General features: G+C 42.0%; 1 protein-coding gene across 1 annotated transcript in view; it reads right to left on the bottom strand.

The window, feature by feature from the left end:
• P2RY2 (purinergic receptor P2Y2) overlaps positions 1–15041 on the bottom strand; it is a 47057-nt gene that overhangs the window by 28079 nt on the left and 3937 nt on the right. The window contains exon 2 of the mRNA XM_077866916.1: positions 13288–14939. The gene's annotated coding sequence lies outside the window, so the exon portion shown is untranslated. The remainder of the gene's footprint in view (positions 1–13287; positions 14940–15041) is intronic.

Genomic DNA, 15041 nt, shown 5'->3' with positions numbered 1-15041 from the left:
CTCAGCTCAGATGCCCCCTCTCCCACGCAGCTGTCCTCCCCCTCTGCCCCCGCCCCCACCGCAGTGGGACTTAACATTCACCCTGCCACAAATGTTGGATTTACCCATTCTCTTGCAATGCTTATCCGTCTCTGGCTTGAGCCTTAGTTTAGAAAGCCTACCTGGAGGAGAGGGTATTTGAGCTGGGCCGTCAAGGGCAGGTGGGTGTCACTAGTCAATGGTGGTGATGGGCAAGGAAGAAGAGCTCAGGGAACCAGGGATACCAGCCCTCTCTCAAACATTTTATCTGCATCGATCTATTTGGTTTCTGAGCTCAGACAGCAAGGGGTCCATAGTTCAGAATCACAGGAGTTGAGTGTCCAGGAGTGAGGGAGGAGGGGTTGTCAAGGGGTTTGACTGCAAGTGCCAAGTCAGTGCGGGTTTTATATGTCCTACGGCAGAATTTTTTTTAAATGCACCTGAATTTATGTCTCAGTTTATAGTAGTTTACTAAGTAATTAGTTTCTGCATTTATTATTTTCTTTTTCTTAATTACCTTGAGGTAGCTTTTCTGTTCTTTTTCTATAATTTTAGTAAAGCGAATGCTTATTTTGGGTATTGTCATTCTTTTTAAATAACAAGCATTTAAGGCTATGATTTCCCACGGACCACTGCTTTGGCTACATGACATGTGTTTTTATATGTAAAGTGTTCTAAAGTGTTCTTTATCACTATTTTTTAAATGGTTGATAATTGCATTTTTAATTTTTCTTGGACCCATTTAAAAGTCTTTTTAGGGGAATATTTTGGTTTTGTTGTTGTTTCTTGTAATTTTTTAAACTTGTGTTATGAATTTCTAGTTTTTTTTTTAATTTTTTAAAATTTATTTACAATAGTCACACAGAGAGAGAGAGAGAGAGAGAGAGAGGCAGAGGGAGAAGCAGGCTCCATGCACCGGGAGTCTGATGTGAGATTCGATCTCCAGGATCATGCCCTGAGCCAAAGGCAGGCGCTAAACCGCTGCGCCACCCAGGGATCCCTGAATTTCTAGTTTTATTTGCAGGTATATAGGGGACATTGGTTTAAGTGTGAAGTTTGTGTATATTTTATTTTTTGGTATTTTATGTGTTTTATGTATTTTTAAAAAGGAGATATGTGTTTTCTTTTTATGGGATCCAGCTTTTGGTATTTTATTAGTCTAGTTGTACTATATACACACGCATATATTTAAAAAAAAAAAGTATATCCATGCTTATTTTTAGCCTATATAACCTACTACGCTGTTAATGATGTATCTCTTACTCCTCTTTTTGTTTATATCAACCTGTCCTGCTATTTGTATTTAATCTGTTCTGATGCTCTATTAGTCAATACACTATATAGAAAGTCTTTCCGGGGCACCCGGCTGGCTCAGTCGATGGAGCATGCAACTCTTGATCTTAGGATTGTGGGTTCAAGCCCCACATTGGGTGTGGAGATTAGTTAAAAATGAAAAACCTGGGCAGCCCAGGTGGCTCAGTGGTTTAGCAATGCCTTCAGCCCAGGGTGTGATCCTGGAGACCTGGGTTCGAGTCTGACATCAGGCTCCCTGCATGGAGTCTGCTCCTCCCTCTGCCTGTGTCTCTGCCTCTCTCTCTCTCTGTATCTCTCATGAATAAATAAAATCTTAAAAAAAGAAATGAAAAACCTTTGGGCACCTGCATGTCTCAGTCAGTTAAGCAGCCAACTCTTGATCTCAGCTCAGGAATTGATCTTAGGGTTGCTATGTCAAGCCACACGTTGGGTGTAGACATTACTTAAAAATAAATTTTAAAACTTAAAAAAATAAAAAATCTTTAAAAAAGTGTTCTTCATTATGGATTATATATCTGCTTTATAAATAAAAGCATCCCTCTTTTGTCCCATTTAATGCTTTTAGTCACAATTTTTTTATTTCTTGTATCATTATTACCACCCCCTACTTTGCATTACCTACTTTTGTGTGTGTGTGTGTTTTAAGATTTTATTTATTTATTCATGAGAGACACAGAGAGAGAGAGGCAGAAACACAGGCAGAGAGAGAAGCAGGCTCCATGCAGGGAGGCTGATGTGGGACTCGATCCCAGGACTCCAGGACCACGCCCTGGGCTGAAGACAGGCACTAAACTGCTGAGCCATCCAGAGATCCCCGCTTTTGTGTTTTTTTTTAATGTAAAATTTCTTTGTCACTTATGTTCTTCATTTAAAATTTTGACTACCATTTGGGATGTCTGGGTGGCTCAGCGGTTGAGCATCTGCCTTTGGCTCAGGGCATGATCCTGGTCCTGGGATTGAATCCCAGATCAGATTCCCTGCATGGAGCCTGCTTCTCCCTCTGCCAGTGTCTCTGCCTCTCTCTCATGAGTAAATAAATAAGATCTTTAAAAAATACAATAATTAAAAATTTGAATGAGTAATACATTTACATGTTTCAAAAATTAAAAATACAGGAAAAAAATATATGTGAAGTCTCCTTCTACCTCCCCACCATTCGTCTACCTAGTTCCTACTCTTCCCTTTACCTCTAAGCTGGAAAGCAGTTTAATTAGTTTCTTGTCTATCCTTGACATTCTTTATGCAAATACAAATATTTCTACTTATTTTCCTTTAAAAAATGTAGTATACAATACAGATGGCCTTACATTTTATAACTTACTTGTATCTTAGGAATTTTTCCAAATTAGCACATTGGAAGCTTCCTCATTCTTTAGAGACTTCAGAGTATCCCATTGTTTAGAAGACAAATTTAACCAATCCTCCACTGGTGGATATTTGGGTTGTTTCCAACTTTTTGCTAGTACAAACAATGCTGCAATGAATATCTGTGCCCTGTACATACTTTTTGTTTGTGTAGGAAGTTTCACAGAAATATTATTACTAGATCAAAAGGACTGTGCATTTGTAAATTTGATTATTACCGCCAAATTGCCCGCCATTGAGCTCTTACCAGTGTAGCTTCCCATCAGCCCTGTACCAGAGAACCCGTTTCCCTACAGTCTCACCAACACTGTGATATCAGACTTTTGGAATTTTGCCAATCTGATAGGTGACAGACCATCTCAGTGTGGTTTGAATTTGCATTTCTCTTATTTTGAGCACCTCTTTTCATGGCAAAAGATACATTTCAGATCTACTTGCATTGCTTTTCTATCATATCCCTTAGCTATTTTTTTGTTAAGTTGTTGAACATACTGATTCTTATCAGCTTTTTATATTTTATCCCTTTGTCTGTTATCTGAATTAAAAATGATTTTCCCCAGCTTACCATTTGTCTTTTGACTTTACAAAGTCTCTTTTTTAAAATTGTAGAAGCTTCTATTTTTCTGTGGTTGAATTTATCAATTTCTTCTCTAATAGCTTCTGGATTTTGAGCCATAATTAGAAAGCCCATTCCTACTCCAAGATATTTTCCTGATGTTTTCTTTTAATGGTATAATTTTAAAATTATTTAAATTATTAAATAAATTATAATTACATCATTGATTACATATATTAAATAACTGAATTTTTAATTATTTATTATTTTAAATCTCATTTTTACATGTATACCTTTAGCACATTTGGACATTCTGTGTTATTGTGTTTCTCATAAGTGGCATAGAGTTTAGTTGAATTTTGTTTTAAACATGAGAATGTGAGAAAATTGCCTTCAATAGCATGGCTTAATTTATTCATATCGATTTCATAAATGATGTAGTCTCATTTTATTTCTTTATTTTTGTGCTTCCTTATTGCTTTGCTATATACATTCTAGGCTTTTCTTGGTTTTATCTTCTTTAATGCTTTAGAAAATAGAACTCTAATTTGTAATTGTATAAACCTTTAGATTAGTCAAGCATATATATTTAAATTCACATGTATCCAATTACCAAGTCAATAAATGTCTCTTATTGAGTATGTGCTATCCACTGTCCTGTTTTCTACAAGTCTGTGCTATTGTCTGCATTTTACAGATGAAGAAGCAAAGCTCATAGTGCGTTAAGTAGCTTGCCCAAGGTCGCCCAATAACTTTTTTTTTTCACCCAATAACTTTTGATGATCTCTTCTGGATGATGAAAAATTAAGCAGCTTCAGCCAGTCAGGGCCATCCCTGGTGCTGGAGAGGAGGAAATCTCAGTTAAACAACATTGCTGAAAGTGAGGGAAGGATGACTTCTTTGAAGTCAAATCCCCACAAGGATTTAAAATCCCTACAATGGATTTCACAAGGGCCTCAGAATCCTGTGATATTAAAGTCTTGGAGGGACACCTAGGTGGCTCAGCAGTTGAGCGTCTGCCTTTGGCTCAGGGCATGATCCTGGAGTCTCCAGATGAGTCCCACATCGGGCTCCCTGCGTGGAGCCTGCTTCTCCCTCTGCCTGTGTCTCTGCCTCTCTCCCTCTCTGTGTCTCTCATGAATAAATAAAATCTTAAAAAATAAAAAAATAAAGTCTTGGACTTAAGGGTGCCTGGGTGGCAAAATCTGTTGGGCGTCTGACTCTTGGTATTGGCTCAGGTCATGTTCTCAGGGTAGTGGGATCCAGTCCCAAGTTGGGTTTCACTCAGCACCAGAGTCCACTTGTCCCTCTCCCCTCCCCTTTCTCTCCCCCTCCCCTTGCTCCCATACTCATTAACATTCTCTCTTTCAAGTAAATTAATTAATTAATTAATTAATTAATTTTAAAAAACATACAGTCTTGGATTTCCCTCAATTTGATAGGTGAAAACTCATGTCTTGTTATAGTTTTGGCTTACATTTTTCTTAGGAGTGAGAGAAGCATCTTTTCCTCCCTGAAATCCATTTGCATTGCCACTTCTATGAACTGGCTATTCATATCCTTTGCCCACTTGGGAGGCACTCAGCAAATAACCACTATATCAAAGCCACCTGAGGTATAAGTTTGTTTTGAGAATACCAATCGATGACTTTTAGAATTCTGTTTTTTTATAGAAAATCATTTCAGAGATAATAAGCTCTTCATGTGAGTCTTCAGAACAATTTTCTTCCTCCCTGTGTGTAGAATCTTTTCATAGGTTCCTTATTGATTGTTTTTGTTCACTCTCTTGACCAGGCAGAGATAAAGCAAGACCAGGCATCACTTCCTCACCCTCTCAACATTATGTGGCTTTGCTTCATAATGATGGAAGTCTCAGTTCCACCATTAGGCAGACAGTGTAGACACAGAAAAAGAAAAGCTGATGTGGTAGGTTAGGGCTATGTCATCATCATCATCATTAATATTCACTGGCACTTAAATAGCATTGCCAAATATATATATAGTACTACATAGATATTTATATGAGAAAATATACAATACTATAATATATATACTATATATAGAATAGTATATAGGATACGTGTAAATTTACATACATGTATGTATGTATGCATGTATAGGCTGAATATAAATTTACACACAGATGTAAATTTAGTTGTCACAACAACCCTCTAAGATTGGTATCATTACTATACTCATTTTACAGATGATAAAGGTGATGCACAGAGAGGTTATATTACTGCCTAAGCTCACACAGCTAATAACTGGTGGAGTCAGACTCTAGGTTTTCTGACCCCAGAATCTGGGTCCTCAACACTCTGAGTGGCTTAGAGCATATCCTGTGTTGTCGGAGTATGACCAAAGGTCCGTCTAATCAGTGGTCCCTGACAGAAGAGTAGACAGTGGGCTGGGGCATCTGGGTGACTCAGTTAAGCATCCAACTCTTAATTTTGGCTCAGGTCGTGATCTCAGGGTTGTGAGATCGAGCCCTGCATTAGGCTCCGTACTGGGCTTAGAGCCTGCTTAAGTTTCTTTCTCTCCTTCTCCCTTTGTCCTTCTTTCCATCCAAAAAAAAAAAAAAAAGAGTAGGCAGTAGGGATTAGTTTGTTTAATCAACTTTGGAAGCCATTGGTTCTTCATTCACTAATTCATTTAATCTTTTGGTTTATTCATTTAACAAATATTTACTGAGTGCCTACTATGTGCCAACTTCTGAACTGGGTGCCACAGACACCAACACAAATTAGATATGGTCCTTGTCATTATGGAGCTTGCAGTAAAGAAAGAAGAGGGACATGGTCAGTTAATGACACTGTAACACACACTGTTCTGTTTCAGAGGGAGGAGCAGGTAGTGTGTCATCCAAGAATGTTTCTCAATCTGTCCCCATTCACCATCTAGTTAATATAATTTCTCTCTTGTACTTTGCCTTGTGACCTTCTCTTATCTTTAATGTGTATAGAGATCACAGCGAGTTTTGTATTTTTGTTTATCTTCCTGATTATTTTTGTAGGGAATGAAGAGTGGACTGATCAGTCATATCTTCTACCATTTTTTCATCCCAGAAATGTGGGCTTGTTAAAAATGTGAGTGATGGGGAGCCAGGAAGGGTTCTGAGTAGGGCAGATGGGCAATTTAGAATAGACGCTGGCTGTTGTGTGGAAAATAAATTGAATGGAGGAGATGATGAGGTACAGAGTGCAATGAGTACACTGCTCAGTGGTTTGGTGGAGGATGAGATCTGAGCAAAGACTGTGGCTGGGGGAGAGGAGGAAAGTATGGATCCCAGGAATATTAAGGAAATGGGAACTAAAGGACGTACTAATTCATTCAACACTCTTTTAATGAGCATCTATTAAGTGTCAGGCACTGTGCCAGATTCCAGGAATATGGCAGGAAACAAGATAAACACAGTCCCTGCCTTCACTGAGTCTAGAAGGAAAAGATGGACAATTGGAAAATTTTCAATAAAAGATGATAAATGATGTGAAAGGAGTAGTACAGGAAAACAAAAGGGGGACATGGAGGGGTGTGAGGCAGGAGTCCAGGCTGATACCCAGATTTCTGCCTCAACTGTAGGGATAGATGCCATCACCTGAGCCAGGGAATCCAGAAGGGCAGAAGAACCCTCTTGGATATCTTTTTCAGTCTCCCAAGTCTGAGGCAGGTGGGAGCAGGGGAGGTGGTGAGCAACTGCTGCTGAATGAAATAATAATGAATGTGGGTGTGTGGATACTCCCCAGCCCCCAGTTTGACTCTGAAAGAGGAAGACGGAGAGTAAAAGAAACTTGAAGTTTCAGGAAGCCTAACACTTACTCAATCCCCACAAACCACTAGCCTCTCCTCAGTTACCCAACAGGCCACATGAGACAGCCATGACTATTTTCTAATGTCCAGTGACCAGAGCTGGGCTGCCATGATGCAGTGTACTTGTGGCTTGGGCAGCACGCCTACTCAGCATAAACCTGGTCATTCTGAAGTCATCAGCATGGGCCCCACAGGTTGTTGGATGCTTTCCTGGAACTAGAGGGAGGAAATCACCAGCCCTGCAAAGTCCTTTGGTGCATGTCCCTAGAGTTAGTGGACCCTTCTCTGACTCCTGCATCCCCAGTATGCCTTTCCACTGTAACATCGAGCCCCCATCTACCTCCATCCAAGAGCAGGAGCTGGATGATCCCCCTCTACGTCCCCAACACTCAGCCCAGATCACCCTTCTCCCCAGCACATGATTCAGAACGTTTGTCAGGTTAGTTCAGAGACAGCTGTACCTTGACCCCCAGGGGCTAGTTTCTCTCACCCTCAGGAAAAGTCCTACCAACAGCCATACAAACACCAGTGCCATTCTTGGCATGTGGCAGCAGTGCCCATGGTCCTAACTCTGGGTAGAAAGCACCAACCACTGCCTGGCCACTGCTCCCTGAATATCTGAGAGTCTTGGAATTGTAGAATCTTAGAATCTGAAGGGATAGAAAGTCCCTCTGCAGTCATGTCCTCCAGTTCCCCTTTTAAGGAGTCCCAACTGTCCAGTGAAGGTTCTGATCACAATGCCCTTAGCTATGGGAACTCATCCCAACCTGGGACCTGAGACCTGCCTTATGTGACTTCAACAGAGATCCCACCTGCCCCCAGGGCCCAGATCAGCTCACCAGAGCAAAGGCTGGGTAGGGGTGGGGGTGAGGGTCTCTGTAACTGTCACTCTGCCATCCTTGAGAGAGAAGGATGTGAGCAGGAGTTCTTTCCTCTCAGGCCACAGTTAAAGTGTCCTCACATGCAATAACCAAACCATCAGTGGAGCCATATCAAGGCCAAGAAGGACAAGACACAAACCACTGAACAGAAAGTTGAAGTATTGTAGCCTATCTTGAGACAGTGTGCAATAATGTTTAAGAGCACCTGTTATATACTAGCTGTGTGACCTGGTGCTTAGTTTTCTTTTTTTTTTTTCTTTTTTTTTTTTTTAATTTTTATTTATTTATGATAGTCACAGAAAGAGAGAGAGGCAGAGACATAGGCAGAGGGAGAAGCAGGCTCCATGCACCGGGAGCCTGATGTGGGATTCAATCCCGGGTCTCCAGGATCGCGCCCTGGGCCAAAGGCAGGCGCCAAACCACTGCGCCACCCAGGGATCCCCGGTGCTTAGTTTTCTGAGTCTCAGTTTTCTTGCAGGTAGGATGGGGGGTAACCACACTGACTGGTGGGCTCACCGTGTGGATTAAATGAATGTATGTAAAAGATCAGCCCAGTGCAGCACTTGGGAGGTGCTCAGTGAATCTGGATTCTTGTATGGTGATGTCTGGAGACTACAGGAGCCATACACACTGACCCTGGCTCCTCAGGAACTTGCAACCTGCATTCCCTGCCAGGCAGAGGGTGACTGCAGCACCAGTGGGAAAGGAGAGACCTGCTCCACCCTGGCAAGTGCCCAACACCTCTGGTTACATCCATCTTGTGGTCTCCCCACCCCTCAGGTCTTTTCTACCTAAGAGTGAGTGAGGGTTCTCGTCCTATTCTATGGTCACTTATCTGTATGGCTCTTCAAGCTAACTGCCATGTGTTTACTAAGGTTTTCCAAGTGCCTGCTGGGAATAGGGGTCTGTATGGGCAGTCCCAGGGGATGAGAGGAACCACCAAGTGGGGACAGGGAGGTGAGGTGTCACACAGCTAGTGCAGGGCAGAGCAGGAAGTGGCCAGGTGGCCAGCAGGCCAGGCCAATTGTAGGCATTGCTTCCATGGCATCCCACATCTCTCCCAGTTAAATTCATTCTCATGCATTAAAGTCTGTTGTTTTTTGGCTTTTGGTTTTTTTCCTGGCTGTAGAAATCATTGCAGAAGATTTGAAAAGTATAGAAAAATATAAAACACAAGATAAAATATTCTGACAGTCCTGATCCACACAGAAAACTGATGTTAAGATTTTGGTGTGTTTTAGGGATGATAAAGTACAATTTGTGGAATATGGTCAATAATATTTTAATAACGTTATATGGTGACAGATGGTGACTACAATTATGGTAAGCATTGCATAATGTATAGGATTATCAAATCACTATCTTGTATGCCTGAAACTAATATAACATTGTAGGTCAACTATGCTTCAATAATAAAGAAAAAGATTTTGGTGTGCTTTATACTGTAATTTTTATGCATTTTAACCTAGTCATAATGAATATATAATTGTATACACTGCTTTTTTCCAGTACCATAATGACACAGCATTTTCCTGGGTTTTTACAATGTAGTCAGTTCAATCCTGCCCTGTTGATTTCAGACAATCATTTTAACAAACACCTTAATTTATGTTGGGATTTAGCTGCCTCTCCCCAGGATAGACTGGCTTGGGGTGCTAGTCTGGAAGAAAAGGGGGAGGGAGGAGGAGGAGAGGAAGAGAGGCAGAGGGGAAGGAGAGAAAAGAGGAGGAGAGAGAACCGGATACCTCAAGATTCATTTTCTTTGTTCTTCTCTCAAGCTAAGTCTGTTTCTTAGTACTGAAAAACACCAGGGCAATCACCTGACCCCCAGAGTCACCTGAGCTCACCTGATGTCCTTCTGAATCTGTCCCTGCTCATTCAACACACCCAGCCCTAAAAGGAAGGGAACTCACTACTTGGTAAGAAAAAAAGTCTTCCTCCCTGACAGCCAGCCCTGCAGACTCCAGGCAACAAAGACCCTGTTTCAGCCATCCTGCCTACACTTGAGTCTCCCCACTGGTTCCGTGACTTGGTTCCCAGGCCTCTGTAGTCATTTTTTTTCTGATCCAAAGCATACCCCAGCATGTCAAAGAGGCCCCAGAGCTCCAGGTGGGTTTGACTGTGGAATGGAACAGGGCAACCATCTTCTGTGTTCCCGACCCTATGGCTCTGTTACTCTACACCTTGGCTCATGTAGAGCTTATGGTCAACTCAAACTGAGTTCTTTTTTTTTTTTTTTTTTTTAGGGGGTTGGGGGAGAGAGAGAGAGAGAGAGATGGGGAGGGGCAGAGGGACAGGGAGAGAAAGAATCTGAGGCAAGCTCCACACCCAGTGCCGAGCCCGATGCAGGACTCAATCTCACAACCCTGAGATTATGACCTGAGCCAAAATCAAGAGTCAGACGCTTAACTGACTGAGCCACCCAGGCACTCTCTGAGATCCTTTTTGCATCATTATTCTCCCACATTCTGTGCTTGGACAATCATTGGAAAAAACCTAATGTAGGGATCCCTGGGTGGCGCAGCGGTTTGGCGCCTGCCTTTGGCTCAGGGCGCGATCCTGGAGACCCGGGATCGAATCCCACGTTGGGCTCCCGGTGCATGGAGCCTGCTTCTCCCTCTGCCTGTGTCTCTGCCTCTCTCTCTCTCTCTGTGACCATCGTAAATAAATAAAAATTAAAAAAAAAAAAAAAAGGTCCTCAAAAAAAAAAAAAAAGAAACCTAATGTAAAACTTAATACTTTGCCTTCTTTATATATTTGCATTGTGAATTAAGCTCTCCCTCTTGGCTTCTTTTTGTGGGTGAGTTTGATACATGTGTGCTGTTTATGCAATTTATTGATAAGATGATAACCTGAACCAGGCCCAGGACACATGTGAGCCTCCGTGTGAGTTTGATTAGCATCCTAAAAGCCTGTGAAGAAATATTACCTTCCTTACAAATCCAGTCACGCATAGGTATACACCCAAATGAATTGAAAACAGGTACTAAAAACAAATATTTACACATGAATGCTCATAGCAGCACTATTCACAATAGCTAAAAGGTGGAAACAACTCAAATATCCATCAATGGATGAATGAATAAACAGAATGTGGTATATACTACAAAGGAATATTATTCAGCCATAAAAAGGAATGAAGTTCTGACACATGCTACAATGCAGATGAACCTTGAAAACATTATTCTAGGAGCCCACAAAAAAGCCACATATTATATGATTCCATTTATATGAAATAACCAGAATAGATACAGAGGTTGAGGGGAGAGGGGAATGGGGGTGATAACATTCTAGAACTAGATAGAGGGCGTGGTTGTACAACACTATGAATGTATAAAAACCATTGAATTGTGTACTTTAAAATGGTTAATTTTAGGGCACCTGGGTAGCTCAGTCAGTTAAGCATCTGCCTTCAGCTCAGGTCATGATCTCAGGGTCTTGGGAGGGAGCCCAGCATTGGGCTTCCTGCTCAGCAGGGAGTCTGCTTCTCCCTCTCCCTCTGCCTGCCACTCCCTCTGCTTGTGCTCTCTGTCAAATAAATTAAATCATTAGAAAAATAAATAAATAAAATGGTTAATTTTATGTTAAGTGAATTTCACCTCAATTAAAGAAAAGTGCATCTGCAGAAAAAAAGGATACCCAATGTATTCAACAGACAGCCTTGTGCCAGGTGTCGGAACATAGAGATGAATAAGGCCTGCTCCCTGTTACAGCAGGTAGAGCTCAAAGCCTTTGAAACTGAGAAGGGGCTACCCTCTGAAATTCACCTTCCACACCACAGATTCTCTCACTGGTTACTATGATCATCACTGTGCAGACTTCCAGGCCTACTGCCCCTCCCATCTTAGCGATCTGGGTTGGCATGACACAGAATGGATCCTCTGAGAAACTTTGCAGCGGAGAAACCCGACATAACTTTAGCCATGTCATCAAGGTTAACAACCACAGTGCTAAGCCATGTTGATAACATATACCCTTGATCTGATGTAATGAGACTGGCACTTCACCTGTGTGATCTTATTCCCAAGAACTTGTAACTCCAGTTTAACCATGAGAAGATCATCAGAAAAACTCAAATTGAGCAGAGCCCAGCTGGCTCAGTTGGAAGGGCATGTGACTCTTGATCTCAGGGTTGTAAGTTTGAGCTCCACGTTGGGTGTAGAGATTACTAAAATAAATAAATAAACTGTACCCCTCCCCCCAAAAAAGAAAGAAAAACTCAAATTGAAAGTCTATTAGAGGGGATCCCTGGGTGGCTCAGCAGTTGAGTGCCTGCCTTCGGCCCAGGGTGTGATTCTGGAGTCCCGGGATTGAGTCCCACGTCGGGCTCCCTGCATGGAGCCTGCTTCTCCCTCTGCCTGTATCTCTGCCTCTCTCTCTCTCTCTCTCTCTCTCTTTCTCTATGTGTCTCCCATGAATAAATAAATAAAATCTTTAAAAAAAAGTCTATAAGATATCTGGCTAATACTCCTCAATACTGTCAAGGTCATCAAAGATAAGGTAAGCCCAAGTAACCATCCCAGACCAGAGACAGTCCAGAGAGGCATGATGATGTGATATCCTGGACATAAAGAAGACATTAGGTAAAAGCCAAAGAAATCCAAATAAAATACAGACTTTTGTTAGTTAATAGTAATGTATCAATACTGGTTCTTTAGTTGTGACAGATACAGATGGTTCCCTACTTACGATGGTTCAATTTAGGATTTTTTAACTGGAGGATGGTGAAACAGTGATACACATTCAGTAGTAACTGTACTTCAGATTTTGAGGTTTGCTCTCTTCCTGGCTCTCTTGTGATGCAGAGTGATGGCAGGCAGTTGAAGCCCTCAGTCAGCTGGGAAATCTTGGGGGATAAATAACCAATATGCTTATAATCATTCTGTACTTATACAAGCATTCTGTTCATCACTTTCAGTACAGTATTCAATATATTCCATGAGATATTCAATAATTTATTATAAAACAGAATAGGTTTTGGTTAGACGATTTTGCCTAATGTAAGTATTCTGAGCATATTTAAGGTAGACTAGGCTATGCTACATGTTCAGTAGGTTGGTATATTAAATGCATTTTTAACTTAATGTGATTTTCAACTTATGATAAATTTTTTTGGGACATAACTCCATTGTAAGCCAAGGAAGATCTGTATGTTAAAATAAAGGAAACCGGGTAAGGGTTAAAATCCTTACAAGAACTGGAACAAGGCTGTTCAGAGATGACAATGGGGAAATGAATGGAGTGTGACCTACTCAATAGTCTACAGGTGTCACTACTAAACAGCTGTAGCAGTGTCACTTGTTCTTCAGGTGCTCAGTGACCGCAGAGAGAAAAATAAGTTCTTACCTGATTATGACCCTGCTTTCCAAGTCGCTGACTGCCTCTTCCTGTCTTGGGAGCACGCTTATAGACACCAGTAACGTTAAATATCCAGACTAAGAAAGCCATGGTGTACGGCCCTACAAAAGTTCTGCTTTCTAGGTCCTGGACACACCTTCTCCAGAGGACTTATATCAGGAAGAACTTTAGATGAGACATCTCACTGTCTTCTCACAGGGTGTAGTCTTGGGGCTGATGGTTATGTTCTAAGTCATCAGTAGACTGATATCTTAATCCAACATAATATTCATGGGTACTCCTGCCCATTAACCAGGTGTCATTTTCTTCTCTATTGAATGAACATTCCTCCATTTGGTACATGAAGATATCATGGATGCCTTAGACCAAGGCCTTTCTTAATTGAAGTGCAGGGCAGGGAAGTTTAAAGATTAAGAGGAATAGTTTGGAATACATAGCCCTAGATTCAAATCCTCATTCCATCACTTATTAATTTACTTAAACCCCTATGACCCCAGTTTCTACAACTGTAAAGTAAGGATAATAATAATGTCTGTTTGACAGGATTGTTGTAGAATGAGATGAGATAATTCATGTAACAGGCTTAACACAGTACCTGGTATATAAGGGCTCAGATTCCTGTCAAGGTTCTCTGATAAAGCTTATGAGAAGTCCACAGGTTCCAAGGAATTCACACCTGCCACCACGGCCACAAGTCCATTAGTGACACAGAAGCTGGAGTAGAAAAAGAGGGCTGGCTGGATCCTGGAGCCAGTGGGTAAAAAAGAAGAAATAGCAAAGGATCTATCCATAGCCAAACTTGACTATGGGTCACTGGAGAAGAGACCATTGCAGGGTGGCTCTCAAAGTCTCGTGCATGCCTGTACCCAAGAGGACTATATATTCTCCAGAGTCATCATCAGATGAGTCACCATTCAAACCGCCTCATTTCCATCCCACTGAAGGCTTGCGTTGCACCAGGCACATATCCGGAGAGGCTAGGGAAGTCTAGAAGATCCAAGATGTGAGTTGATAGGACCTGAGCTCCTGAAGCACCCCTAGTATACCGGACACTAGCCCTTTAGCCGAAGGACTACAAGGAGGCCCAGGTGGTACACCCAGGGACAGCCACAGAGGCAAACAGCTGGAAGTCTCAGGGCAGATCAGCCCCTAATTTTACCCTGGTGCCCAGCACTGTGCCTGGCATATAACAGGTGCTTACTGACCACACAGGTGAGAGAATGAAAGGTGTCTGTCCTCAAGGCCTTCATGGTCTAGCAGGGGAGACTTGGCACACTTCAAATCCACCCAGAATCTTGCCCAGCATAAGCCTGGATTGTGGCCACTGAATATCTTGGTGGAGGGAAACACTTCTAAGGTGGTGAGTGAGAGGATGTGGGAGCCTGGCAGTAGAGGAGGAATGCTCTGTGTGTGCACAAGGCCCAGCTGTCCCAAGAGTGTGGGGGAGCCACATGACTCAGGGTAGGGCAGGGCTGCAGGCTAGAGGAAGGGTGGGGTACCAGGGGAAAGGGCAAATGAACCTCAGGAGGAGCTCATCCCATTCTTCCTGCTTTCCTCCGTCCTTTCATCGTTTACTGCTCCTGGGCAAAGGCCACTGCAGAAGTTCACAGACAAGCAACAGCTTCGCCGGCTTCTGCAACCTAAGTAGCAAAGATCAAAATGCGACAAAGTGCCAAAATAAAGTACCATCTCAGAAATTACTTAAAAAATAAGGACAGCTCAGTGTCATAGGAGTGTGAGCC

Source organism: Canis aureus, chromosome 23 (genome assembly GCF_053574225.1).
Source record: "Canis aureus isolate CA01 chromosome 23, VMU_Caureus_v.1.0, whole genome shotgun sequence".
Taxonomy (NCBI): domain Eukaryota; kingdom Metazoa; phylum Chordata; class Mammalia; order Carnivora; family Canidae; genus Canis; species Canis aureus.
This window is presented reverse-complemented; position numbering and strand designations above follow the sequence as displayed.